Source organism: Sander lucioperca, chromosome 4 (genome assembly GCF_008315115.2).
Source record: "Sander lucioperca isolate FBNREF2018 chromosome 4, SLUC_FBN_1.2, whole genome shotgun sequence".
Classification (NCBI taxonomy): domain Eukaryota; kingdom Metazoa; phylum Chordata; class Actinopteri; order Perciformes; family Percidae; genus Sander; species Sander lucioperca.
In genome coordinates, this window is record NC_050176.1 from 38,960,909 (window position 1) to 38,963,980 (window position 3,072).

The following is a 3,072-nucleotide window of genomic DNA, read 5'->3' on the forward strand; positions in this document are numbered from 1 at the left end:
CAAAAGGAAACAAATGAAAAGAGAGAAGAGAGAGCAGCTCATTGTGTCATAGGAAGGAAGGAACTTCCCCAGCAGTCTAGAGTTATAATAGCATAACTAAGAGAGGCAGGCTAAAGATCGGGCTTGAACTCTCCCCTGCCGGATCGGGCTGTATGGCCTGCCTCCCTCTACTCTCACTATATTATTGATTATATTATAGGTAGATCTGATGAGTATGAAGAGAAGCAGGGGTGCTGTGTCTGCAGCTATACACCCTGCCCCGCCGGTCTAGGCGTACGCTGCAACTCCTCACTCCCTAACTATAAGCTTTATCAAAGAGGAGGGTTTTCAGTTTATTCTTAAATATGGTGACGGTGTCTGCCTCCCGAACCCAGACTGGGAGCTGGTTCCACAGGAGAGGAGCCTGATAGCTGAAGGCTCTGGCTCCCATCCTACTTTTAGAGACTCTAGGAACCACAAGTAACTCTGCATTCTGGGAGCGCAGTGCTCTAGTGGGAGTTGTCAAAGAACTTCCCGACTGTAGTTTTGTTGAAGTCTGTAGCTCTTCCCAAAGATGTTTCTTCAGGCATACAACAGGAGAGATGGTGGCGTGCCATAAAGTTCTTGAACCAATCTCGACCTAACAAAATATAATTAATTCTATTTAGATACTGTAGCATAAAACCACAGACATCAGCCTTTCCTCCCTTAATGAATAATGTAATTTCTTGCACACCCTACCCGCTAGACCCTTCTCTTTCCAGTTGTTGGGGACAGGGATGTTGTTTTTCTGTGCAAACTGGAATGCCAGTTCACAGCATTTCTTTGGAGTGAGGCCATGGAACTGCTTAGCCAACTTTTTGATGTGATAGGCAAGCTCCTTTTCCACCTCTTCTGTGAAGACCCTCTTGGCTTCGGCTGTTCCACTGTTCTCTACTGTTTTGACTTTCTTTACCTCCTTCTTTTTTATGTACCTCCGCAGTGTTGACCTGTCAATATTTCTGTCCTTCGCCACTGATCTGATGGATTTTCCGTCCTCAACATCAATGGCTGCTCTCTTTGCAATGTGTAATATATGGTTGTGTAATACTATATTTAAAATAATGTTATGCTTAAAACTTAACTTAAGTGCCTTAAGTTAGGGGTAAGTTGAACCACTGGTTCAATTTACCCCACATCATCTGGCTCACTTTGCCCCATACTCACCATTTTGGTAAAAACGGCCTAGCTTAGCAATTCAGGCTAACCTTTAGCTTAATGATTCACATGGTTTTATATGTTGACAAATCACCAACATGTACCATACACAACTTTAGACTTAGATAAATTTGCTTTGGAACAACAGCTAGTATACCTGCAATGCAGAAAATTAACTTTAACAAGCAAAAAAGTGTTTTTGTGAAGAAAAAAAACTTACCTCTTGTCCCATGTGCTTCTCCTCTTCACAGCAAAATAGAAATTATGGAGTCCTTCAGAATGTATGGTCACATGACACCAAATGTGCATAGTTGCCTACAAACAGGGGTGGGTAAACTTACCCACTGGCTCATCTTACTAGGGATGGGCGATACCACACTTTTAGGATTCGATACGATACCGCTCAATACGCCGCCAGGTACAGGGGTGTCCCGGCACATAGTAATTTAAGTAAGTAATCTAAAACAGCTGAAAGTGATGCATACACCCCCAATTATTATTTTTTAGTTTATATCGATATTTTTTTAAGGAAATCAATGCCAAATGAGTAGCGTGAGTATATCGATCTATCGATACCACAGGATCGATACGCCCATCCCTACAAACACGCTGAAGGGCACTTTTTTCGTCGCTTCAGACGCTGACAGCCACTGTCCAAACGTCCGTATTTTACAAGTTCGGAGTGAGAACGGGTTGTAACGCCTCACTCAGCGTACATGATTCCCATGACATATTAGCTGTTTTTTTAAACAAAAGCTGTCCTAAAACAGGCCAATCAGCCCAAACACACACACACACACACACACACACACACACGCAACACAAACACACACACGCACAGAGTACGGTACAGAAATGCACAGTAGGCTAACGTTACTTGTCTAACGATCGTTATAGATAGCAGTTAAATAACGTTAAATGCTAACTAACACAGCTTTACCAGTAACTTAACACATCGAAACAACAAACGTCTATTAACCATGCTAGCAACGTACATTACAGACAATATATATGATCAATACTTTATTAATCTTGTAGGAATCTGCTGTTTATGGTGTTTTTGTGTCCTCCAACCTCGCTAGCTGCACTGAAACGCCAGGTCAGGCACTGAGCTGTCACTCAAGTTTGGTCAAAAAACTCATTCAAAACCAAATAGGCGAACCTAATACATTATTATTAGACAACATTTATAATGTCTAATTTAAAATCAAATACAATGCTATCACATCCTAAATGTGTTACAGTAGACGCAATGTTACCAAATTGTAGACACCACTTTTACAAACCTGGGCATAGCTTAATAGACAGCATGCTGTAATTACAAGAATGTAATGCCATATCAGGCATAGCCTTTAGTCAGACAAAACCCTGAGAGCTCAGAAGACAATACATTTATTTGGCCTATTTGGCCTTAATTAGTGGGAATGCTGTTCAGCAGCATTCCAACTATTGTTATTCTGTTCTTTATTAGTGGGAATGCTGTTCAGCAGCATTCCAACTATTGTTATTCTGTTCTTTATTTATTAGTTGGAATGCTGTTCAGCAGCATTCCAACTATTGTTGTTCCTGTCGGCCATTTTGTTTATTTATTTTTCTTTTTATTCCCTCTTCCGTACGTTTTTTGGCTCTCTGTAACTTCTGCATATGTTCAGCTATTAAAACCATTCAACTTTTAAAATGTTCAGCTCTTTCAGCTAATGATGGGACTTCTTCAACTTTTTTTCTACTATTTATACTTTTTTAAATATTAAGCTTTTTATGACTTTTTTTTAACATTGAAGTGAATGAGAGCATGCTTCAAATCCTTCAAATCTTCTTCCGCTCCCAAAATTTTCAGCTCCTTCATACTTTCACCTACAGACGCCAAACAAACTTTAAAATGTTCACAAAATATTC